The 26,962-nt window shown below is 40.1% G+C and overlaps 1 long non-coding RNA gene across 1 annotated transcript; it reads right to left on the bottom strand.

Moving 5' to 3' along the window:
* On the bottom strand, positions 1-24,992 carry LOC119871986. Its single transcript, XR_005358811.1, has 3 exons — positions 24,919-24,992; positions 19,850-20,041; positions 1-102 (listed from the first exon to the last, which is right to left on the bottom strand). It is a non-coding gene; the product is annotated as an uncharacterized LOC119871986 (long non-coding RNA).
* Positions 24,993-26,962: the final 1,970 nt, after the last annotated feature.

Here is a 26,962-nt window from a genome sequence, read left to right as displayed (position 1 = left end):
CTTTTATTCATCACCCATCTCAATCTGCTCCAAGGGCTGAGAACATTCACCCTCTGAGAGATGCTCAGAGTATGCTGCTCACCACCTTCTATGGTTCATCTCCTACAGATAAAAGAAAAAAAAAAAAAAACATTTGAAAAGGTAAAGAAGAGTTGTGTGGCATTTCATACTGGTGTGTGAGGTTATGTTTGGCTTGTTCACCAAAGAATATCCTACCAGGTCCCCTGACCGCCTGAACCTTCATCAGACACTTGGGAGAAAATAGCCCTTGATCAGAACTGGATAATGAGAACTGCATAAGGATGTACGCAAGAACTCAGAATAAGGTAGTCTTCCCAGCAACATAGACCTTTTTGACTTGCCGAGTTTCACCAGTCAACTAGAAGACTTTGTTTCCTCTAGCCAGTCCACTAGTGAGAGGCACAAAAGGTATGGGGGAGAATTGGACAAGCCAATTACTTTTATTTTTTTTAATCAATGCAATTGAACTATAACTTACATACAATTTATGCTATATGTAATCTCTTTCTACATACATCTGTATATATGTATAGATATATAGATACAGATGTAATTCAATTATTTTGACAAATGTGTGCAAACTCATCCAGTTAAAAATTAAATTCCTTTCTCCCAGAAATTTCTCTTACATGCCTGTGTGGAAAAACATCCAACACTTTCTACTCTATATAACCAATTATATAATTTCTGTCACTACAAATTCATTTTGCCTATTATAATCTCACATAAATGAAATCACAGGGTATGAATTCTTTGGTATTTGGTTTCTGTTACCTAATATAATGTTAATGAGATTCATCCATATTTTGTATATGTCAGATATTATTTTTATTGCTGAGTATTATTCCATTGTATGAATACACATTTTGTTTTTCCATTCATTGTTGATGGACATTTGAGACGTTATGAATAAGGCTTTTGTGGTAGACCGAATAATGCCACCTTTCCACCCAGGGAAGCCCATGTCTTAGTTCCAGAATCTATGAATGCTACCCTATATGACAAAAGGGATATTGTAAGTGTAATCAGCTTAAGGATCTTGAAGTGGAGAGATGATCCTCGATCATCCGGGTGGGCCATTACTATGGTCCTCGAAGCAAGAGGCAGGAGGAATCAAAGTTAGAAAAGGGAAGGCAATGTGAAGACAGGGCAGAGACTGGATTGATGTGCTTTGACGACGAAGGAAGAAGCCACAAGCTAAGGAATTCAGGAGGAAGGTAGAAGCTGGAAAAGACAAGAAAATGGATTCTCCCCTCAAAACCTCCAAAAGGAACCAGCACTGCTGACACTTTGACTTTAGTCCAGTGTAACTGATTTTAGATTCCTTCCCTCAAGAATTATAAGAAAATAAATTTGTATTGTTTTAAGCCACCAAGTTTGTATAATTTGTTATAGTAGCCATAGGAAACTAATACAGCTTCTAAAACCATCCATTAAAAAAATAAATAAAAAAAAAATAAAACCATCCATGTTCAAGTCTCTCAGCATATGCTTTCATTTCTATTGGATAAACACCCAGGAGTGGATGACTAGGTAATATGCATGTTTAATTTTATAAAAATCTGCCAAACTGTTTCCTCAAATTGTTGCACCATTTTACATTCCACTAGCAATGAATGAAAAATCCGGTAGCTCCAAACTCATACCAACACTTGATATTGCCAATCTCTTAGGTTTAGCTGTTCTATTGAGTGCATGAAGTGCGATCTCACTGTAGTTTTAACTCATATTTTCCTGACGAATAATAATGTTGTTTCTTTCAGAATGTTATTTATTCCTGTGTCATGTTTTGTGAAATGTTTCTTCAGTTCTTTTGCTCATTTTTCATTAGTCACAGAAGAGGCTCATAGAATTCATTTAATGCACTTCTGTCCCTCTCCGTACTAGTAACTCTTCTTACACCTCTTCCTTTCTTCTGTGTCCCTCCTGATGCTATCCTTCCTCTTCTGAGACTTGAATTCAGTCTTTCCTACTGAGAATATTTCACATAAGACACAGTCCCCTTACCATAGGCTGGATGGATGAATGAAGGAAAAATAACTTTGTAAGTTTTTAACAAAATGGTGAAAGGAACAAGGGTGACATTGTTCCTTTGGGACACCCCACACTGGTCTCTATTTGTTCTCCTTTTTTAATTACTGTGGAGCTCCTGCTTATGTTCTTTTCTCCTGAACTTTACTCCTGAAGTAACTTGCTCTTGGCTAGTTGTCACAGTTGTGTTCTACAGCTCATCATCATTACCTAGGTGCCTAAGTTTTAGCAATACAATCCTTAAAATGACCCTTTCTCAAGGATATTTGCCTTTTAATATTTTGAAACCATAAAAGGAAAAATTGCTTAATGAATGTTCTTCAGGCACCTTGACATATGGACAAAGGAGATATCTTGAATAGCTTTTTTGCTAGTGGATATAATTGGGTAGGGTGATTGATTCTACTCTTGCCAAGGACTTGAAATAATCAGAGGCATCACTCAGGCAGAAAATGCCCATCCCTAACTTTTCTGCATGGTGATGAATCTTCATTCATAGTTCAAATCTTGATTCTGTTCCCAGAGCATTTCTTTTTCTGGTCCAGCTCTGTGGGGTACATGTAAATTTGTAACAAAGAAATTTTAAAGGATGATGACCATATAGAAATTTTTTTCTCAGTAAATAATATGTCTAATTTTCTAGTTGGAACAAAAAAAAGAATGTGTGAAGCTAAGTGCTAAGTCTCATTTCCTGTATTTTCCAAGATAATCATATAGCTGGGGCTTTGCTCTGGGCTAGGGAAATTTTTAGCACTGACATGGACAGTGGAATTAAGTGTCCAGGAGTTTTAGGGGAAAATAGCAACAAAGAAGGTCAAACAGGAGAACAGCCTCCACCTCAGTAGGAAGAAATTAATAAAATAAACCTCACTAGAGAAAAAGGTAAAACAAGTTTAGCCCAGAAGTGGTTATTTCCAATCCTGGGAAATTAGTATTTCCTTCTTTCCTTGATAATTGAGTTTTTACTTGAATCCATTATTTTCCCCTTTGTCACTACAACATAATGAGAGTTCCTTTGTTCTCAATTTTTCTTCATTTTCTTGCTTGGCTGATATTAGGTTTTGACATGATCTGTTCTGATTCCACGCCTTCTATTTGCCTTCAGTTCTGAAAGTAGCCATAATGAGCGCTGATCTCCATCAGGGAATCTCGTCACATAGAAGCTCACCCACTCAGGCGAAGGGAAATGGACTGGGTGGCAGGGGGACATTCTGACTCTGTCACTTTTTCCCAGCCATTTTGGCTAGCAGCTGACCTCCAACTTACTTTTTCATTTTTTTTCCAACTTTTAAGATTTTTTTTTCACACTGGGATTCTTTGTGTTTAGCATGATGGAAAATTGTTCTCATGAATCCATTTAAAGTTATTGTGACTGTTTACAAAATGCATTATCCTTGCTTCACAAAGGGTCTCAGCAATCTCTGATGCCATTAAGCAGAGTTCTAGGAAAAGTGAAAGAGGAAACGTGGATGATCTGTATTTTTGTACATGTACATCAAGTGCCTCAACATGTGTAGAAACTGAACGTAGGGTATTGTATGAATTACTCATGATATTTAACTGGTGTATTTAATGTTTGTCCCATTGACCTACCCAAATGATTAGCAGAATCTTATGAAAATAAAAACTAAAAACAAAAACAAAAAAATTACAACATGGTTGATGCAACAGAATGAGAAAAAAAGGCGGGGGAGAGTCTTCCTAACACCATCAACTGATAAGCACATCATTGCTGTGGCTGAATGTCAACTAGGTCTCTAAATTTTCCAATTACAACTGAGTGTAGCAAGGCTCCATAAGGATGCACATCTGTGGGAAGTTCACAACTAAGTGGAATAGAGCAGCTTTAGGCATTTCAACATGGAACACCTGCTTTCCTTATCCACTGACTAATTAAGTAAGGGATAAAAAAAGAGCTTGGTTAGAATAGACCCTGTAAAAGCAGAATCAAATCAAAACCATAAGAAGCTCAAAATATATTAGGCTAGAGATCTCCCGAGGAAAACCTGAGGGATCATTAACCTTTTTTTTTTAGGAATCATTAACCTTGACGATAGTTTCAAATTAGCAATCAATGACTCATTGGGTTGGAGGGGGAAATGATCCTTTATTGAGCACTTCCATTTAAATTGTGTCAACGTGCAAGACTTTGTTTTTTTAATTGATAGATTTTATTTTTTAGGTTTGCAGAAAAATCAAGTGGAAAGTACAAAGAATTCCCATTTACCCCCTCACTATCCTCACCTCAACAATTCCCCTTATAAAGAACATCTTGCATTAGTGCAGTATGTTTTTTATAGGTGATTGCACCAATAATGATCCATTATTATTCACAAGAGTCCATAGTTTACATAAGGATTCATAGTGTTAAACATTCTATGGGTTTTGACAAAGGTATAATGTATCCCCCATTATAGTATCATACACATTAGTTCCACTGTCCTAAAAGTGCCGTGAGCTCTACCTATTTATCCCTCCTTCCTTCCTACTGAACTTTCTTTCTTTCTTTTTTTTTTTAACTTACTGGTTCTTTTAGGTTTCATAGTATATATTTTTAACACACCACAGCTCACCCTCAGTTAATGTTATGCTCAGTCAGTTAATGCTCAGTAACGACATAGGAACCTTATGAGTATATCCTTCTATCTTAACTCTCTTTTCTTTAAAGTGAGACAAAAGAAATGTTTTATTTTAACCACATCAATCTTCTTTAATATTTAGACCCCTGTGTTGGTCCAGATTTCCATCTGCCATCATTTTCCCTCTGACAGAACTTCTTTTAATATTTACTGCACTGAAGTTCTCCTGGCAATGAAATCTTTCAGCTTCTGTATGTTGGAAATGTCTTTACCTTCGTTTTTGAAAAAATGTTAAGAGTGTGGAATTCTAAGTTGATGGATCTTTTTTTCTTTCAGTACTTTGAAAATGGCATCCCACTGTCTTCTGGCTTGCATTGTTTCTGACAATGTCTTATGTATTTCCTATCTTTATTCTTTGTAAACAGTTTGTCCTTTTTTTTCTCTCTCTCTTCTATGGCTGCTTTTAAGATTTATTTCTTTACCCTTGCTTTACCTACTTCCTGGATGTAGGTTTGTGTGTGTGTGTGTGTATGTGTGTGAGAGAGAGTGTATTTAAATTCACTGAATTTCTTGAATCTGTGAACAAGTTTTAACATAATTTGTAAAATATTTTGGCATTATTTCTTTTTTTCCTGTTCTTCCTCCTGGACTCACTTCTTTTCTTCTGGACTCTAATTATGCATTATATATATATATATATATATATATATATATATATATATATATAGCCACTTGATGTTATCCTCAAACTTATGCCAAATATTTCAACATTCTTTCTTTTTTGTATTTTGCTTTGGTCGGTTTCAATTGCTTTGTCTTTGAGTTCACTGATTTCTTTTCTTTTGTGGTATTTAATCTGCTGTTAATCACATCTAATGGATATCTAGTGTTTTATGCAGTTCACTTTGTGTTTCTCTTGTGTTTTTTAATATTCCTTCTGTATTTCTCCTTATTACTTTGCTTTCCCCTACCTTGTAAATGTATGGAGTGCATTTATTGTTCTAATGTACTATTTTAATACTGTGTCCATATATATTTAATTTCTATGTCTATTTATACTAATCTCATTTTCTTCTCATTATTGGTCATATTTTGTTTTTGTGCCTGGTATTCCATCACTGAATGCTGGATTTTGTGAATTTCATACTATTGTGTCCTGGATAATTGTATTTCTTTAAATATATTTGATATTTTTTCTGGAACATGGAACGTTACTTGGAAACTTGATTTTTTCAGTGCTTGCCTTTAAGCTTTGTTAGGTGAGATAAAAACTGCTCATAGTCTAGAGCTAATTGGACCCATGTATGGGGCAATTTTCTTTTGAATTCTGAATTAATTGTAGGGCTGACTCATTGGTTTTCCTTGTCTCAGTATCACTGTTTACACTGACCATTCTCCAATGCCTTAAATCATTCTTTTACGTATTGCATCTGCTATAGTCTTTTAAAGAAGGAGGATAAATCCAATTCATATACTCCATTGTATCTAGAAGTGGGATCCAGAGGGAAAGTTTGAATTCATGTCTATCTGATTCTAATCTCCTTGATCTATTTACCACGTAATACTATGTATGCTTTGAAAGTATATCTGGTATGTTTTGAAATATGTTATATGAAAACCCAATGATATATTTTTAAAATTTATTATCGAAGAATAATTGACATACCATGTTACCTTAGTTTCAAGTGTATAACACAGTGATTTGACAATTTTATACATTACTCAGTTCTCACCATAATAAGTGTAGTTACTATCTGTTACTATACAACATTATTACAATATTATTGACTATATTTCTTATGCTGTAGTTTTCATCTCCATGATTTACTTATTTTATAATTGGAAATTTTTACCTCTTATTCCTCTTCATTTCATCCATCTCCCTGCCCTCTCCCCTCTATGGCAACCACAAGCTTATTCTCTGTATTTAAGAGTTTGTTTGTTTTGTGTTTTTTATGTTCCATATATAAATCAAATCATATTATATTTGTGTTTCTCTGTCTTAATCATTTCACTATTGGGTATTACTCAAAACAAATGAAGACACTAATTTGAAAAAAATAAATGCACCCCTATGTTTATTGCAGCATTATTGACAATAGTCAAGATTTGGAAGCTTGCCAGCTGTCTATTAACAGATAAAAATGGATAACAAAGATGTTGTATGTATATACAATGGAATATACTCAGCCATAAAAAAAGAATTGAAATCCTGTCATTTGTGACAACATGGTTGCACCTTTTGAATTCTGAATTAATTGTAGGGCTGACTCATTGGTTTTCCTTGTCCAATACAAGGAAAAGTGAATATATTAGTGAACATAATACATTATGTTCACTAATTATTATGTGTATTATGTTCACTAATATATTCTTACTGCAAATGTTTGCAATTATACTTAGAATGTCAAATATCAATTTATTCCTTCTTTCACTCAGGTCTCACAGAAAAAGTTTAAACCTTAGTAGGAGGACATTGGATGTGCACCTAGCAAAAGGTAGAAGGATTTTTCTATTATACCCCAGACTTCCTTAATGCTTTTTACAGGTAAGGTAACTAGCTTATTCCTCTTTATGAATATGAGAATTAAGACTAAGTCTTCAAATCTTTATATAACTCTTTACCTAATCAAAAATCCTCCAAATCATATAAACAGGTGGGGCACCTGGGGGGCTCAGTGGTTGAGCATTTGCATTGGGCTCAGGTCATGATCCCCGGGGTCCTGGGATCCAGTCCCACATCAGGCTCCCCTCAGGGAGTCTCCTTCTCCCTCTGCCTGTGTCTCTGCCTCTCTCTATGTGTGCCTCATGAACAAATAAATAAAATCTTTGAAAAAAAAAGTTTCTAGTATGAAATTTATGTGACATTCTAAAAAAAAAAAAAAAAGAAAGAAATTTATGTGACATTCTGATCTGTCCTGGCCTACTTAACAAGACTACATGTTTCCAGAGTATTTTGGCTTCTTGTTGAGTTTCTGAGTCCAAACATTAAGGGCCTTCTATTAAGCAAGACTTTTCTTTTTCCTCAAATTCTAAGTGACTGATTTGGTCTTTAGAGAAAGAAATTACTCTTTCATCTTCTGGTATCATTGAGTGCTTATTTTACCCCATAAAAATACTTCTTCATGAGGAGGTCAGTTCAGTTGGGGCATTAGCCTGATATCAATAGCAAAATCTCTTCCCCAGTGTTTAGAGCAACCTTTGGACATCTGTGGCCTTTATTTTGTTTTATTTTTAAAAAGATTTTATTTATTTATTCCTGAGAGACACACAGAGAGAGGCAGAGACACAGGCAGAGAGAGAAGCAGGCTCCATACAAGGATCCTGATGTGGGACTCAATTTTGGGACTCCAGGATTACCCCCTGAGCTGAAGGCAGATGTCCAACTGCTGAGCCACCCAGCCATTCCTGTGACCTTCATTTTATATCATGGTATGGCTTCATTTGTGAATTGGACACAAGCTGATTCACTAATAGAGCAAGAAGTATGTCATCTTGAGCCACATGTTAAACTCAATTTGTATGACTTCTGTATATGGAAAACATTTATTAAGTGATTACTATGTGCCAGAGACTGTTCTACATGGTTTACAGATATTAATCCAATTCTACCTCATAAAAAGCCTGCGGTGCAATAGTACAATGGGGCTCTTCTCAAAAGTACAGAGAGTTTAAATACTATTTCCAAAGTAACAATGGCAGAATCAAAATTTGAATCCTTATATTCTGATTGTAGGGCCTAAAATTCTTTGCCACCACACTAGACTGACTTTCATTATATGAATGAAAACTTTTGCTTCAGACATCTTCTTAGTCCCCAAATTGTTATGTCTGTATGGCAGAGGAATCAAGCATGGAAATGAATATGCATATCCACGCTTGTAAACGTATCTGCTTATGGATATATGAATATATGTTGGAGCTTTTAAGTGGCTGTGCATATAGTTTTTGGCATAAATTTATTTGCAGTAGTGTAGTTTGACATTTTATATTGTTTGCAATTTTTGTTATTGTTTATGATTTCTCCATATACATCCTATGATAAGTAGGTGGTTTATAAGGAAGGCTTATGTAAACAGACTTAAAAGGGAGGAGTAAACTGGTGGCAGGAAGAAGATACATGATTAATCCAGAGAAAATATTGTCAAAAATTATCTAGGTAATTTGAACTCAAGCTAATTTTTTCTTTGTTGCCCTCAGGATATGAAGGCCTGGTCAAGAAGGCAAAGCAAATAAGACAGAATCAGGGAAGGCTAGAGCCCCTCCTCTAGCGCAGGCTGTGTGGGGAAGAGGAAGCAACAGGAATGGCACCTGTGGGGGGTGCGGCTGCCGAGTCAGAGACAGATTTCTCTACCTGAAGACTTGGAGGGTCTCCAACCCTGGTCAGGAGCTTCTAAAACGTTCAGAATGAGTTAGTGCAGAAGGTTGGCTTCTTTCCACAAAAGCCAACCATGTGAGTATCACAAATGTTCCAAACAGGACAAAGCCATGTCTTAGGGGAGGAGTTATTCATCCTTCACAGAAATGCCTTATGGTAAACTCCCTTTCAAGTAATGCAAGCATACTTTAGAAAATGTGATAATTACCATAAGGACAACGAAGGAAATAAGCCCCACATAATCTCATAACTGAGAGAGAATTACGCTTAACACCCAGGTGCATAGGAATGAAACCTTTCTTCCTATACAACATATATGTTGGCAGTTGCGAGCTCTCTGACTCCATAGGTTAGTGTCCTGTTATTCTGACTTAATATGATACAGTGATTTTTTTCTCTATCCTTAAACATTTGTACAAACCATCATTTTAAGTGGTTTTTGGATTCACCATAATTTATGTAAACACTTTTCTTTAGGCTTTTTCTTGAGGCTCTTTCTATGTAATCCTATTAAGTATATCATAAAAAGCATCTCTAATAATTCTTGAAGGTAAGAATATCATAATTGTGGGTCAAAATATAAATATCTTCATGGTTCTTGATGTACATGACTAATTGTTTCTTGGAAAGGTTATAGGAATCTATTGATTCCTGTAGGTTTACCAATATCAATGGGTATACTTGTCTTAAAGGATCATCTCTGGCACGAAGCATTAGTACATCATTTTTAAGCCAAGAATTGACTTATTTTTGTTATATAGCTCTCATAGTAAGTAAGTGCTCAGTGTCCATTTTGCCTCCAGTCTAGGGTGTGGACTGATATGAAACTCTGACCTAAAGTTTGATAATGATTATAATGATTATTTTTACCCGAGTTTTCTGATCTATCTATCTTTCTATCATCTATCTATCTATCTATCTATCTATCAATCTATCTATCTTTCTATATCAGAGCTTGATGACAGTTTCTTTGAACTTTTAAGTTTCTTGTAGAAACCCAAACATAGTGTCTTTAATGCAAGTTCCCAAGAATCCTTCTCCAGATGCTTTTCACAGGTTCTTGGTTCTGCTGGGGCTTCCTGAGAGTCGTAGAAGCGTGTTTTCAGTGCTGTACTGCAGGGGGTGAATGGAGCAGGAAGGAAGAATGGTGCAAATGTCATAATAAATGACCTCAGTCTAGACAATGATTGTGTCACCCGGTTCCCTGTCTCTCCACACACTGGGATCTAGTAAGACACCACCTTTTTCCTCTACACTGTTAGTAACGAGTAGCCTTGGGGACCCAGAACCTCCATTCGACGATGAACTCAGAGGGTGAGGTATGACAACAGCTCTCTGCAGAGACTCAGGAAAGGAGGCACTATCCCAAAAGATAGTGTGACAACCGTGTTTGAAAAGATGGTCCAGTCCTACATGCTGAGGATAGATCATAGAAGTGTTGTTAGGACATATGTTTCAGTTGTCGAAAGGTTTCATTCATGGCCAAGATCGGGCCAGTACATACAGTGACACTAGCTCTGCTGCATCTTGCCAGGAAGCGGGCTTTAACTACTATCTGACTGTCGGCAGGTGGTAGTTTTGAGACCTTTGCTCTGGGTTGAAATCAAATCAGAGCACCTGTGAAGTCATCTATCCCTGACCTCTACTACCTACACACAGGAAAAATTCGTCTTGGTTGCCCAGAGCCCTCAGTGAAAAAGTTCCTTAGCATTTCTCCAGGCTCAAGAGGGGGCACAGGGCTGGGAGTAAACGGTCATAGTCTTTCTATTGTTCCACCTACCTCAGGAAGGAACCAGTAAAAGGAGGCTGCTGGCTGTTTGCTCTAATGGTGGCACCTGTTGGGCAACTTCTGCTTTCCAACGGGGGTCCTCTACTCCATCAGCCTCCGAAAACCTCTCTCTGTATCAGTAGCTGCTCCTGGGTTTCGGATTCTTTCAGGATAGTAGCAGATTAACTCTTGGTTCCTTTATGTGCTGGGTCTCCCTCCCTCCCGACAGGAGTCACATTAAGTGCTTGGTGCGTTGGAAGCTTCTGTCTTCAGCATTCAGTCTTCCACGCTGCCTCAGATCTTCTTGCAGGACCTCTGAGTCCTTCCAGGATCTTTGATTAATATGTAGAGTCTTTCAGCAAATAATTCCCATGGTTCTTCCTTTCAAACTTATTTAAATGAACCAATGTCACGTTAACATCTGTTAAGATGTAACTCTGAGTGTGAGGAGCTCACTCCATCTGGAGGGCCCTGGACTAGAGCAAGGGCTCAGATAAAGTCAGCAGGAGGAGGCCGTGATGCCTTCCATGTGAGCATGTGTCCTGTCGTGTACACTGCAGCCAGAGAGCTTTTGGGGGGAAATGAACACCTGAACCGTGTCACAAGAGTGTGGCAGGTAATGCATGCTGGGGTTTTTTTGTCTATTTTTTTATTGGAGTTCGATTTGCCAACATAGCATAACACCTGGTGCTCATCTATTTTAAGGCTTGGTGTGGTTCTGATGGAAACTTCCAAGTTCTAATCACCCCATCTTTGTAGTCCCAGACCTAGAGATAGAAGAGGACTTCTGCAATTCCTCTTCATACTACGTCATTCCTTTTACTTTCCTTCTTTTCTTATGGCCTTCTTTCCTTCTTTTCTCCCTTCCGTTCTCCCTTCCTTCCTCGCCCTCTCCCTTCTTCCCTTTCTTTTTCATTTTCAAGGCAGCCATCGTTTGTTTAGCCAATTTCTCATTTTAAATTATCTTTGGCAGAATATGCTTATTTATTCACCTGACTGGCCCCTGGATGATACAGAGCCAGCTCTGCCGTCTACTAGCAATTTGGGAAAGTCACTTTAATCTCCTGGCCACAGTTCCTTAATTTATAAAATTATGTTGGTAATACCTGACCCCTAAGGGTTGCTATAGGAACTAACAGTCGTATATAAGACCTAATACAGACCTTGGCACAGAATACGTGCTAGCTACTAGCCCTTCTAATTCCAGCATCTAAGGATGCCTCCCATGTAGTAAGAAGGAAAGCAGCAGGATCCTATATCCATGGTGGTTTGGGGCTATAAACTACTGGGAATTGCCCTATTCTGGACTGTGATGATAAAAGCAAGAAGCAATAATTTAAGAGTAAATCACTTAGTATGAGTCAGTCATTAAACATATTATGCTTTTCCCTTATAAATCTTTCATACTAGTACTATTTATTTGTATATTAAAGGTCAGAAAAACAAGGCACAGAGCAGTTAAGCAACTCATCCAAGATTACAGTTAATCAGTGGTAGACCGGATTCAAACCCAGTTTACCTCCAAAGTTTACGCTCGAGACCACTGCACGATTCCACTACTTGATAATCAGTACTTCAGAATTTACAATTTACTCCGCCCTACACCGTCTCAGTTGATCCTTACAATTCTGCAATAGGAAGTGGAGAGCAATTAGCTTCCACACGCTATAGGTGAAGAAATGGAGAATCAGTGAGTTCCGTGCCTCTAGTAAGTCGCAGAAGTGAGATCTGAATTCATTGTTTAAATTTCCAACTCGTGACACTCAGCCTGAGCCCTTTCTTCTGGGCCAGGACGGCACCCTGCCCCCGACCCCCCACCCTCTAGCCCCACCAGGTGCCTCCTTGCACCTCCCTGGCTGCCTGAGAGCCTTGCCATCTTTCACCCGGAGTGGGCCACACCGGGCCACCCATGTGGGGCCAGCTCTCCCCCGTGATCAGTCTTTGCTTGAATCATGTGTACTTACTTCCATTCTTTGCAGTTAAAGGAGTTGCCATCTCTGAATCTTCCCGTTTGCAAGCTCTTCAATGTAACCAGGCTTTTCCAACCTTAAGTTTCCTGGAGACCAGAGGCATAGATGTGGAGTGCGGAGTGGAGGTGCAGACCGCAGCTGCTCAGGGGAAGGCATGTGAGAGAACCCATTCAGTGCTGAGTCCATCACTGTGTCCATACTTCCATGTTCATCCCCTTCCTAGTGCTCTTGGCCGCTTCCAGCAATTGGGAGACAGGATAAACAGTCTCCTCTGGTCCTGAGTACCAGCGACAGCTCCACTCTGGACACGACCGTGTGCTAGGGGTGCCCTCTGTTCCCATCTCAGGTGTTGCTCAGCACCTGGGCTGCCTCCTCCTCATCTTGGGTACAAGTGTCCCCGTAGGTCAGGCTCTGCTTGACTAGGGTGCCTATCGGAATGGGTGGTGCTCCCCTTGGTACTGCGGCTGGGACGTGTTACCAATCTCATCAAAGAACCACATAAATGAGGCAATGGGTAGCTCTCAAGGCTTACCCTAAGGTCGAAAGAAGTGGGAACACATACCTTCCAGAGGTGAGGCAATGAGCAGGAAGCTTGGACTGCGGCAGGAGGCTGTGACCTACAGAAGCTAACGATGAGAACAGAATAGCCCAGAAGTCACTGGATGGGATGAGCACTGGATGTTATTCTATATGTTGGCAAATTGAACATCAATAAAAAAATAAATTTATATGTAAAAAAAGAATAGCTCAGAAGTAGTAAGAAATAACCTCCACTGTCCCTAGGTCTCTGCTCGCTCTGAAACTCTTCGTGTGAAATCATATATTTCTGATGTTGCGAAGAGAAGCACCCTAGGAAAGCAACTGGATTTGGGTCAAATCCCTAAATCTCTCTTTGGGCCTCTTGGTATATAGCATGTGCTCCAAATATATTTGCAGGATACTAGCCTGGGTGTGATCCCTGAGGTTCTGGAATCCAGTGCCATTTTGGAATGCTGAGGTGGACACACGAGATTTCTCATTCGGATCTTAAAGACATCACTTCTTTGTGATACAATCTTGCGGAAGAGAGAAATATTCAAAATCAGTTCATTTAACTAAACCCTTCACAACAACCCTCTAAAGTATTGGGACAATAAGGTGCATTTTATGAATTGGGAAACAGTCTCACAGAAGTTCAAGTAACTTAAAATAGTCAAGCTACTAAGTAGAAGAGAGGAAGTGCGGGGTTTGAACCAAGGCTTCTTTGGTGCCAAAGCCTGCTGCTTTGTTTGTGGGGTTGGGTTTTTTTTTTTTTTTTGACATTTTAATTTAAATTCTACTTAACACAATTTAATATTAGTTTCAGGTGCACAATACAATGATTCAACTTTCCCATATATTACTCGGTGCTCATCGCAACAAGTGCACTCCTACGTCCCCATCACCTATTTAACTCACCCCACACCCGTCTCCCCTCGGGTAACCATTAGTTTGTTCTCTGTAGTTGACTCTCTCTCTCTTTATCCCCTTTACTCATTCGTGTCTTAAATTCAACATATGACTGAAATCATATGGTCTTTGTCTTTCTTTGACTGACTTCTTTCACTTAGCATAATACCCTCTAGCTCCATCCGCATCGTTGCAAAGGCAAGATTTCATCTTTCTTATGGCTCAGTAATATCACATTACGTATATGTATATACATATATCCCACATCTTCTTTATACCTTTATCAGCCTATGAACCCTTGGATTCTTTCCATAGTTTGGTCACTGTAGATAATGCTGCTATAAACACAGGGGTGCATGTACTATGAATTAGTATTTTTGTATTCTTTGGGTAAATACCCAGTAGTGAGCTTTCTGAGTTGCAGGGTAGCTGTATTTTTACCTCTGTGAGAACCCTCCATACTGTTTTCCAGACTCGCTGCACCAAACTGCATTCCCACCAATAGTACAAGAGAGTTCCCCTTTCTTTACATCCTCACCAACACCTGCTGTTTTTTGTGTTGTTGATTTTAGCCATTATGACAGGTGCGAGATGAAATCTCATTGTAGTCTAGATGTCCATTATCCTGATGACCAGTGATGTTGATCATTTTTTCAGGTGTCTGAGTTTTAGGAGCTCGTTATAAGTTTTATAAGCTCATTATATACTTTGGATACTAATCCTTTATTGGATACACCATTTGCAAATACCTTCTTCCATTCCACAGGTTACTTTTGAGTTCGTTGATGTTTCCTTTGCTGTGCAGAAATTTTTTACTTTGATGAAGTCCCAACAGTTTATTTTTCATTTGTTTCCCTTGCCTTGGGAGACATCTCTAGAAAGAAGTTGCTACAGCCAATGTCAAAGAAATGTTTATGTTCTCTTCTAGAATTTTTATGGTTTCAGGTCTCACATTTAGGTTTTGAATCCTTTTAGAATTTATTTTGGTGTTCGGTATTCTTTCTCTAGCTTCCTTAGGTGTAAGGTTAGGTTATGTATTAGATTTTTCTTGCTTCATGAGGTAGGCCTGTATTGTTGTACAGTCCTCTTAGGACTGCTTTCGTTGCATCCCAAAAGTTTTGGACTATTGTGTCTTCATTTCATTTATTTTCTGGGTGACTCATTCATTGCTTAATAAGATGTTATTTGACTTCCTTGTGGTTGATTTCTAGTTTCATAGTGTTGTGGTCAGGGTGGTAGAAGGGGAGGAGGGCGGGGGGTGGGAGTGAATGGGTGACGGGCACTGGGGGTTATTCTGTATGTTAGTAAATTGAACACCAATAAAAAATAAATTAAAAAAAAAAAAAAGAAAAAGTGCATAGTAGGACTTCAATATTCTTGTATTTGTAGTGGCCTGTGTTTGTGGCCTGATATGTGATCTATTCTGGAGAATGTTCCATGTACACTTGAAAAGAATGTGTATTTTGCTATTTTAGGATAGAAAATTCTGAATACATCCCTAAGGTCCAACTGGTCCAGTACGTCACTTAAAGCCATTGTTTCCTTCTTTATTTTCTGTTTAGATAATTTATCCATTGATGTAAGAATGGTGTTACAGTCCCCAAATATTATCATATTGTTATCAGTGAGTTCCTTTATGTTTGTTATTGTTTTATATATTTGGATGCTTCCTTGCTAGGTTCATAAATATTTGCAATTATTATATGTTCTTGTTGGATTATCTTATTTATTATTATATAGTTCCCTTCTTTATCTCTTGTTACTTTTTAAAAATCTAGATTTTCCAATGTAAATAGTGCTACTCTGGCTTTCTTTTAACACCCATTTTCATAATGAATATTTCTCCATCCCTTCACTTTCCATCTGTAGGTATCTTTAGGTCTAAAATGAGTCTCTTGTAGGCAGCATATATATGGATGGGTCTTATTCTTTTTTTAATACATTCTGACACTCTGTCTTTTGTTTGGAGCATTTAGTTCATTTACTTTCACAGTTATTACTGATAGAAATGTATTTATTCCCATGTTATTATTTGTTTTGTGTTTTTCCTGGTGATGTTCTTTGATTCTTTCTTTTCTTTCTTTTCTTTCTTTCTTTCTTTCTTTCTTTCTTTCTTTCTTTCTTTCTTTCTTATGTTTTGTTGATTTTCTTTAGTGATATATTTAGATTTCTTTCTCATTATCCTTTGCATGTTTATTAATGGTTTTAATATATGATAACCATTAGGTTAGTATATAACCTCTTTTGTAAGTAGCAGGCTATATTAAGTTGATGGTCATTTAAGTTTGGGCCCGTTCTTTACTCCACTCCTCCCCATGTTTTAGGTATAAGCTATAAATTTTATAGCCTTTTTTGGTGAGTTCCTTGACAGACTTTTTACAGAAATATTCATTTTTATTGCTTTTGTGTTTCATGCCTTATACTGTCACTTTTGATCTCTCCTTTCAACTGAAAGAGTCCCTTTTAATATTTTTGCAGGGCTGGTTTAATGGTCACAAACTCCTTTAATTTTTGTTTGTCTGGGAAACTATTTTTCTCTTCTATTCTTAATGATAGCCTTGCTGGACAGAGTATTCTTGGCTGCAGATTTTTCCATTCACCACTTTGAATATATCATGCCACTGTCTTGTGACTTACCAAGTTTTTGTTGAAAAATATTCTGCTATCTTGTGGGTTTTCTTTGGTAAGTTAATAACATCTTTTTTCTTGCTGCTTTTAAGATTCTTTTCTTTATCACTATATATTACAAATTTAATTATAATATATCTTGGTGTGGGGATCCCTGGGTGGCGCAGCGGCTTAGCGCCTGCCTTTGGCCCAGGATCGAATCCCACGTCAGGCTCCCGGTGTATGGAGCCTGCTTCTCCCTCTGCCTATGTCTCTGCCTCTCTCTCTCTCTCTGCGTGACTATCATAAAATATATATATATCTTGGTGTGGGCTGGCCTTTGTTTATTTTGATGGGAGTTTTTTGTGCCTCCTGGATCTGAATGTCTGTTTCCTGCTCCAGATTAGGGAATTTTTAAGGATTATTTCTTCCAATAAATTTTCTGCTCCCTTTTCTCTCTCTTCTTCTCATGGGACTCTTATAATACAAGTATTATTATATTTGATGGAGTCACTGAGTTCCCTAAGTCTAATCTCATTTGCATAATCTTTCTTTTGTTCAGTTTCATTGCTTTCCATCACTTTGTCTTCTAGGTCATTAATTCATTCCTCTCCTTTTCTAGTTTGCTTTCATTGCATCAAGCATGTTTCTAATCTTGTTTGTTACATTCTTCATCCCTTTGATTCTTTTTAAACTCTTTTGTACTTGTAGTAATGGTCTTACTGATGTCTTCAATTCTTTTCTCAAGCCCAATGAGCATCCATATGATCGTTGTTTTAAGTTATTCATTAGGCGTGTTATTTACATCTGTTTCACTTAGATCTTTGGCTGTAGCCATATCTTATTCTTTAATTTAGGATAAATTCTTCTGTCTCCTCACTTTGTCTAAATGTCTGCCTTCTTCTCTGTTAGAAAAGCCAGTTATTCCTCCTGTTCCTGAAAGTAATGGCCTCATGAAGAAGAGATCCTCTAGTGCCCAGGGCCTGGCTTTTCAGGGAATGCCTCCAGTATGTGCTGTGTGCACTACACCACTGTGTTCTGACTGCTTTTCCCTCAGCCCAGTCATCCACAGAGGTTCTCCCTATTTGCTGTGGGCAGTGTTTGGTCCCTGCCCTGAATATGATGAGTTTTAACTACGTGTGCTTTGATATTCTTGTGAAATGACACTTGACACCACCACCATGGGAACTGAAGCCCTGCAAACAGCTCTCTAGTCTGGAGACCTGGTATGGCCAGGGGTTTGTGCTGGTTTCTGGGGGGATGAGCCACCACACTGGCCTGAGAGAAGTGTGACTGAGAATGGCAGTTCTAGGAGTGCAGGAGAGTGGGACTTAGTTTAAGCAAGTTAGGCAGCCATTGCCTGTGCTGCACTCCTTCCCACATGTGGCTGTGATTCTACTGAAGGGTTGGGGGGAGGAATTGGCACAGTAATTTCCTCACTGTGTGCCTCAGGGGCTCTTCAAGTTGCTATTTCCATGCTGTATGCTCCCAGATTGTTTGTATGCCTTCTCTCCCAGGGTGGCACAGTGCACTCTGGGATGTATCCTTGCCAAGCCCACTGACCTTTAAAATAGCAAGCTTTCAGCCCTTCTGGTTGCAAGAACTCACAAAAGTCAGCCCCATTCATTTTCCAAGCTTAATGGTTACAAGGAAATTCTCTCTTGTACAATCCTCTGTGTTCCTCTCTCACACACCCTTCTACACCACGACTTCCTCCCATCCACAGCAGCCAGGATTCGTTTCTCCTGTAAACCACATCTCTGCACTTTCTACCTTCTTTGATGTAACCTCTTCTCTCCTTTTAATTGTGAAATTTGTTTTGCCAGTTCTTTAGGTTGCTTTCTGGGGTATTAAGATGATTTGATAGTTATCTAGTTGCATTTGTGGTGTGAGGTGAGCTTTAGATCCTCTTCCTCCACTGCAATTTCAAATCTTGCTATTTTGGGCCAGGCTACATACTGTTTCACTTTAACAATACTTCAACTCAGTATTCTCATTTATAGGACAGGAAAATAAACAGCCAACTCATGGGGTTGTGAGGATTAAGTAAAATAACATAAGTAAAGCACCAAACACCATTCTTGTGCAATGGACACTTAATAACTTGCAATTATTGCTTTGTCCTCCACTGGAGAGATAGATCCACAAGATAGTTGGTATTGTTACAACCTTGTAAATGTGGTAAAAAATCTATTATTAGTCCCATAATTTACCCACCATCCTGGCTACCGCATTTATGTACTTATTTATGCCTTAACTTATTCCAGAAAGGATTTAAAGCAGATTATAAAAAATAAATTATAAGCAAGAAGATACAAGCACAATGGAAAAACAAGAGTAGAAAATCTAAGGTAAGGCCAGGAGTGAATCAGTATGCAAAATGCAAAGCCTATGGCCCTATAAAGTTACTATCTGTGTATTTCCATAGGTTTACTATCTGTGGGCCCACCTTTGGTTCTCATTTTTCTAGAAGTTAAAGCAAAGAAGAAAATTTGAACATTTTTCTATGGTGTGCCTAAAGTTTTCTTTCCTAAAAGAAAAAAAAAAAATCCCAACTTCTCCTTCGATGCAGATCAAGGATATTTCTCAATAGAGAGGATGCTGTTCTCTCTCACACTCTACCATATAAACAAGCTCCAACACCCAAAACTGCTTCTGTGCAGGATAAATATGGATCTGTGTTTGATACTGAAGGTCCAGATCGGCATCTGAGTGTAATTATTAATAGTGTCCCCTTTCACTATTAGTTTTTGTGACATGGTCAGCCTACTTCTCATACCTCGTGTCCTTGCCTGTGCTTTCTCTATGTCTTTGCATTCAAAACCCATCTTCAAGCCTAGTCCAATTGACTACTCCTTTCAGAGAAAGCAATTTCTCTTTTTTTCTGAACTCGGACAGCAGTGTGTATGTATTGGGAAGAGTAGTGAGTGTAGCTTACAGTCTATGGACATGACCCTCCAAAAGCATCTTAAAATTATACATGAAATGGTTATTAAGTGCAAATGTGAAAAATCTGTGTCAATCTCCATAGTTTTCATCAGAAAAGGTATCGGTCATCACAGAGTACCTGATTCATGGCCTGCACAATGGCCTCTGGGCAAATCTCACCAACCCTGCCTTGTCTAGAGCTTTTCAAGATGACTTGCATTTGTCAGAGCAGAAAGGAGAATAGTTTTCTTGAGGTCATCTGGAGATCAGTAGTTGGATGGAATAAAGATTTAGGTCCGTGGGCAGGTTCTGTCTTCTGGATTCTCCAGTCCTGGAGGATAGTTGAAAGAAATCACCAAAATAAGGGGGAAAAAAAAAAAAAAACAATGGAGTCACTTGAGGTACTAAAATAACTCGCCTGTGCTCTTGCCTCTTCAGGACTAGAGGCAGTAAAGCTGCCATCGTATCCTAGTCAGAGGGCACTAAGCCTCTACACATCTTACACATGTTGGAAATGTCCCCTTTGGTAAAGTCACTTGAAATACCACATTTGAGTGTCCCATCTATCTCTTACCAGACTTGACTGACAAAGACACTATGTAATAATTCCCGTAACAAATGTATGCATAGGAGCCAAAAGAGATAGTGATTAAAAAGTGTGGCACAAAGACTTGTGTGAGGGTGCCCAACCTCCTGCCCTTGAATCACATATATAATTTCAAGCATCCCATCTGACAAGCTGTGATTAAAAGAGGGTAGAAATACATATTCTTCTCATTTATTCTCTTAGCTAATTTAAAAAGCAATTGAGTAAAACAATAATGTATGTATCATTGTACTTATGATATGTAGAAATATAATACACATGTGATATGTTTTCCAATAACAAAATAAAAGCGTTAAGTGGAAATAAAATGTATTGGACTAAGGATATTGTAGAGTAATATTTAAAATAATGGATTTTTAAAAAGTTTTAATTTTAATTCCAGTTAGTTATTATACAGTGTTACATTAATTTTAGATGTGCAATATGGTGATTCAATAGTTCCATACATCACCCAGTGCTCATCACAACAAGTGCACTCCTTAATATTGGATTGCTGGATTTGCAACAGTAATAGATGCAATGTGTATAATACTAATACTACAAAAAGGGAATAGAGCTACATAAAAGTAATGTTTCTGAATCACTGAAATTAGATGAGAATGAATAAGAAATTGCTTCAGAAAAATATACAAATGGTCAACCCTAGAGCAATCACACACACACACACACACACTCACATTAATAATATATTTTAATGTAAAAGTAAGCAGTAACGAAAGAATAGAGTAAAAAGAATGACATGGGATACATATAGAAAAAAAGTAAAATGCTAGGCATAAATCAAGTATATCAACAATAACATTAAAAGTGAAGAGATTAAACAATCCAATCAAAAGATAATGCCAAAATGGATTTAAAAAAAGAAACAAAAAAACAAAACAAACTCCTTGTGATCCAACTACATACTGTTTACAGAAGACACACTTTAAAAATTAAAATATACAAATAAATTGAAAGTGAAAGGGTGGAAAAAATACAACATGCACATAGCAACCACAATAAAGGTGAAGTAGCTATAATGATCCAGACAAAACAGACAATAAAACAACAAAAAAATAGTCACCAGAGGTAATGAGGGACATTTTAATAATAATAAAAGGTTCAAAGGATCAGAAATCTATCACAATTATAAACATATATACATCTAATAACAGAACACCAAAACACATGAAGCCTGAACTGACAGAATGAAGAGAGAAACGAATAACAACAGAAGTCGAAGACCCATCCCCTACTTTCAACAATGGAAAGAAAATCTAGATAAAAGATCATCAAGGAAACGGAAGACTTGAACATTATTACCTACCTAGAACTAAGGGGCAAAGACAGAACAGTGCATCCAATAAGAAAAAGAATATAGCTTCTTCTCAAGCATTTATGGGCCATTGTCCAGGATAGATCATATCCGAGGCCATAAAACAAATGTCAATAAAATTCAAGAGCATAAAAATAATATAAAGTATACTATCTGTTTATAATGGAATAAAACTGGAAATTAATAGTAGGGGAAAATTTAGAAGATTTACAAATATGTAGAAATAAAAATCACATCAAAAAAATAAATCAAGTGAGAGATCATCAAATACTTTAAGATGGATGAAAATGAATATACAACATACCACAACGTCTGAGATGCAGCTTAAGGAGTGCTGAGAAGGAAATTTATGCATGTAAATATGTATATTAAGAAAGAATAAAGATGTTAAGCAATATCTTAATCCTCCATCTTAAGATACTAGAACATAGGAGCAAACTAAACCTAAAGTAAGCAGAAGGAAGGAAATAACAAAGATTATGTTGAAAATTAATAGAAAATTGAAAAAGAGAATTTAAAAATAATAGAGAAAATCAATGAAAACAAAACCTGGCTCTTTGAAGAGATCAAGAAAATTGTCAAATCATAGCTGAATTAACCAAGAGAAAAAGAAAACTGAAATTACTAGAATGAGAAACGACAGAGGAAACATTACTACTGACTTTATTATTTTTTTTGTTTAGAAACAAAAAAGGATATAAAGAAATACTATGAATTATATGCCAGCAAATTAAATACTTTAGACAAAATTGGAAAGGGCCTAGAGTGACACAAACTACCAAACTGATCCCCAAAAGAGATAGTTTGAATAGACCTAAAGTAGGTGAAGAGATTGAAGTAAAAATCAAAACACTACCCATAAATAAAAGCCCAGGAACAGATTATTTCACAGCTGAAATTATAGTAGGGAAAAATTTAGAAGATTTACAAATATGTAGAAAATTAAAAAAGTAGAAATTAAAGAAGAATTAATACCCATTCTTCCCAAATTCTTCCAAAAAATAGAAGAATTCTATGAAACCAGTATTTCTTGGGTACCAAAACCAGATGAAAGCCATCGTGATAAAAGAAAATTATAGACCTATACCCCTTATGTACGTGGACACAAGAACCCTCTGCAAAGTACTAGCAAACTGAATTCAACAACGTATAAAACAGTTATACCTCATGACCCAATGAGGTTAAGAATATTAACTTGTCAGCTTGGTAAACTATGCAACTTCTGCGTTTTCAAACCATCTCTACTCTAAAGGGAAGAGTCTGCATCTCATCTGTAACCTTCTGTGAAAGAAGAGGCTAAAGGGAGTATTTCTAAGAGGGTCCATTCAAAACAGGGTCAGGAGGATATTGAAGCAGGGACCAGGCACTGACGCCTGTTTTAAATTCTAGGAACACAATGACCCTTTGACTTTTGTCAATTATGGCTTGTTCATTGCAGCTCAAAGGCCTCCTAGAACATATCCTTCTACTTTGAACTGGAATAGAGATAATGTAACTTCTGTTAGCTGAAGGGCCAATCAGGTGTTAGATGGTTTAACTCTGTCACCACCAACCCTAGTCCTTACAGAACAAATGAGGTCTTCTAGGGTTTGGCCTTTATAAGCCTGAACTCCAGGGCTTGCAGTTTGGAGCACACTTTCAACTTGGGTCAACCCTGCGTGTCCTGATTGGCAACCTCGAGACCCCAAATAAACACTTTTGGTTGTGTTACAGCCTCATCATCTTCTTGGGGAGGCTTCTCACAGGGCTCCTGTAGTCGGTAAATCCACAACCTGGTGAACCCTCAAATTCCAGCCATTAAGTGGCAATATCCTTTTCTAAGAGACTCCATCTGCTTGTCACCTTCCCACTGGGAGGTGGGTAAACCAGGTCCATCCTATCCTTTCCCCAATTCCACATGGTCTCATTGATAAGAGGCAGGCAAGGCTGGGGAGGGAGAGACAGGTAGGGGGCTAAGTAGGCCGGGTCACGTGAGCCCCAGAGGTGGAGAACCCTTATGGAGGACAAATTAACCAGAGGGAGGGGAACTCCTTGCTTATTTTCATGAGTTTTAAAAGAACATCCTGTTGGTTCTAAATATAGGCAGGATATGCCCAGACATTTACAATCCTCGCTGATACTGACAAGGAACTTACCGAGTTCCCTGGTCTGTTTCCTATCAAAGACCGCCCATAACAGCCCCCGGAGGCCACCCGGGGCCCGGCTCCCTGCAGAGAGCTCTCCTTTTCTGTTCTCACTTTCCCTTTAAAAACGTTCACTTCTCAGTTTTTCTGGCCTCCAGGAGACAAGAGCCCTGCGACCTCCTCCCCGTGGAGTGTGGTCGAGGGCGAGCCCCAGGGCCCTGCACCAGCGGCCGGGATGGGCCCTGCTCCCCCGCCCTTAAAGCCCGTTTCCGTGGCCCCCGGGGAGCTGGGCGGCGGAGCAGGTGACACCCCAGGCTCTCCCGTTCGCGGCCCTGCAAGCAGCTGCTCTGCTCCCTGCCCCGCAGCCTGGGGACCCTTCCTCGCCCGCTACTGAGCCCCTCGCCAGGTGGTTTGGGGGCTCAGCCTCCATCAGCCACCTTTGGCTCTCTCTGCAGCGGGGAGGGGCGGGGGGGGTGTCTCGCAGCAGGCTGGTTCTCCCCCTCCCCCTCCCCTCCTCCTCTCTCCTCCCCCTTCCTCCCTCTCCTCCCCTCCCCTTCCTCCCCTCCCCCCTTGTCCTCTCTCCCCTTCCTCCCCCTCTCCTGTGCCCCCTCCCCCCTTCCTCCTCTCCCCCTCTCACCCTTGTCCCCTCTCCCCTCCCCTGTCCCCCCCTCCCCTCATCCCCCTCCCCTCTCTCTCCTCCCCCTCCTCCCCTCTCCCCCTCCTCTCCTCCTGTTTTCCTTCCTCCCCTCTCCCCCTCCTCTCCTCCTGTTCTCCTTCCTCCCCTCTCCCCATTCTCCTCCTCTCTCCCCCCTTCTCCTCCTCTCTCCCCCTCTTCTCCTCCCCTTCTCCTCCCCTCTCAGTCCCCCACCGGGCAGGCTGCTGGCCCAGGTGCCGGCCTGGAGTGTGTGCGCACAGCGAACCCTGGGAAGCCGCGGAGCCCCGGGGTGGGGGGTGGACCAGGGACTGCGACAGACAGCCCCGCGCAGGAACGCTGCCCCGCCCCCCCCCCCCCCCCCGCCTTTGCTGCAGCCCCGGTGCTGTGCCCTCGCCCCCACCCGTGCTCAGTGTTCCTCCTGCACATCCGTCCCCCTCCCTCCTGCGCGCCATTTGCCCTCCAGTCTCTCCCCTTTCCCAGACTGTAGTCCCTGGGGCATCCCCATCACCTTCAGCGTCTCTGCATCCTAGCTCTGCGCGGAGCAGGTTTTCATGAAACAGCCTGGACGTAAAGCCTCCTAACTCTGGGAAAGGAACTGGGGGTGGTGGAAGGAAGGGGAGGAGGGCGGGGGGTGGGGGTGACTGGGTGGCGGGTACTGAGGGGGCACTTGATGGGGTGAGCACTGGGTGTTATTCTGTATGTTGGCAAATTGAACACCAATAAAAAATAAATTTATTATTAAAAAAAAGAAAAAAGAAAGAAACAGCCCAGACAGTTATGCCAACGGGGCACCCGGGTCTCCAGCATCTGCCTTTGGCTCAGGTCGTGACCCCGGGGTCCTGGGATCAAGTCCCACATCGGGCTCCCTGCATGGAGCCTGCTTCTCCCTCTGCCTGTGTCTCTGCCTCTCTGTGTGTGTCATGAATAAATAAATAAAATCTTTAAAAAAAAATCACACAGGTAACTTCGAGAAGGTCATACATACTCAGCTGCATCTGTCAAGGTTGGTTTCCAGAATCACTCCACATCCCCACAGGGCTGGGACCAGGCCAGTTGGTCCCTTCCCCCGGGGCCCCATCTTAGCCTCCAGATGCAAATTTAGACCTGGATAAACACCAGTCCTCCTCAGAATCTCATCAGCATGCACAGTGCTACCAACTGGCCCTTATTTCCCATTTTGGCAATACTATTGGACGCGAGTATCCTTTTATTTTTATTTCAAAAGCCTCTGTTTTACAAGCCTTCAACGTCTGGTAATGTGCTCATAAAACACAATTCCAGCACAAAGTGGCGACAATTAAATTAAAACGTAATGGGGCTTAAAGAGCTGGGGAAGCTCCGAGGTGGGGGAAACTGAACCCTCATAGTCTTTCCGCTCAAGTGAGCGGCCCACCGCAGAAGCTGGTTCTCTGTCGGTGACTCTGGGTACAAAGGCTTCCAGTTGAAAACCCAGTGAAAGGCAGGGGAGGTTTGTGCTGAAAGGAAAGCAGGTTGACCCAGAACCCCTGTCTTCTCTCCTGGTGTGAGACCATCATGGTGTCGCGGTCCTGGTCGGGCCAGCTCGCGCCACCTCTGGCTTTGTCTCTCAATAGCCCTGGAATTGGAGTTCCCTTCAGTACCTGGGCGGTGGGACATGGTGCAGGTGCCTGGGCCTAGGCCTCGCCCTTCCCTCCTCCCCCCCTTACCCTGGGCGGGGTCTGGGAATGCTCTGAGCCCACTGGCTCTTGGGAAGAGTCCCGGAGTCACGATTAAATGAGAAGATGGGTACAAAACACAACTACCTCTCGGGCTGCTGCGTTGTCCTCATCGCACGTGAGGAAACTACCTCAGGGAGTGAACTTGCCCTGCAGGATGGTCCCAAGACAGCCATTTTCTCTGCATTAAAAGTTGTGTAGCGCAAGTGACAGCACTCCCGGGGCAGGCTCGAGAGCTCACGTCGAATTTCTCGAACAAAGGTTTGGGGATGGCCGAGGCAGAGTCAGAGGCCTGGTGTGGAGTCTCTGTTCTCAACAATCGGGTTCAGAAAAGTCATAAACAGTCATAAACAGTGTGTTTCTGGTGGCAGCTGGAGCCCTAGAGCCAAAGAACATAAAAATTAACCCCGACGGTAAAGGGCAACTGAAGGGAAATTCTCAGCAGACTTGGTATTTTCAGGAATAGCATCAGATTTTCAGCAAACCCCTTTATCCATTTCTCCCTCCTACCCTGCCCTTCTCTCCTTTGCCCTTTCACTGCCTTCAAATTTGATATAAAGCTATTGTTTACTAAAATGGCTCTGCTCAGACCTTTTCGGACCTTTTGGGAGAAATAGCAATTTTTCACTGCAAAGTGTTTCCCATTGTAAAAGCCTCGTGGGGCGTGCAGGGCTCTGAAGTGACAGCTTCGGGACGGGAGGTTGGGCTTGGCACAGACACACGGGGGAACAGCTTGGCTCAGAAGACCTCCACATCCTTCCTGCGCGTGCTTCTCCCCCACAGGGTACATAGGAGACTTACGTGGCGTTACATCCTACCCGAGCGATCGTGGCCCACTTCCTTCTCCTGCCCTCGGTG

This window comes from Canis lupus, chromosome 5 (assembly GCF_011100685.1).
Source record: "Canis lupus familiaris isolate Mischka breed German Shepherd chromosome 5, alternate assembly UU_Cfam_GSD_1.0, whole genome shotgun sequence".
NCBI lineage: Eukaryota > Metazoa > Chordata > Mammalia > Carnivora > Canidae > Canis > Canis lupus.
Note: the sequence above shows the minus strand (reverse complement) of the source record. Positions and strands in the feature narration are given on the sequence as shown.